Source organism: Plasmopara halstedii (genome assembly GCF_900000015.1).
Source record: "Plasmopara halstedii genome assembly, contig: Scaffold_525, whole genome shotgun sequence".
Lineage (NCBI taxonomy): Eukaryota > Oomycota > Peronosporomycetes > Peronosporales > Peronosporaceae > Plasmopara > Plasmopara halstedii.
This window is the reverse complement of record NW_020187445.1, coordinates 191,684-192,042: the sequence shown is the minus strand read 5'-3', so window position 1 is coordinate 192,042 and position 359 is coordinate 191,684.

Sequence of the window (359 nt, the reverse complement as noted above, 5' to 3'; positions counted from 1 at the left end):
CCAACGTATTTTGGCTCATGCCATTGCATCGCTGTCCAAACTGGCTCGTAATTGTACAGCAGGTCGCATTTTGATGTGGAATATATAAACAGTACACTGGTGGCTATCATAGAGCAAATATCAAAAATACGACATGATTGGTACTTAATACGGAGAAAGTGATGGAGCTCCGCAAAAGAGGGATCTATTAGATAGGTGGGCTAATAACCTCATGAGATGCAGCGCATAAAGTAAAATATCAAAGATATTAACTTCGGTATACTTTTAGTGATAGATGTCCATAACCGCAAAGTCTTATCGTCGTTATGGCAACAAATTGTTTTGAACAGTATTATCTTCTTGTACGTTTATTTTCGAAC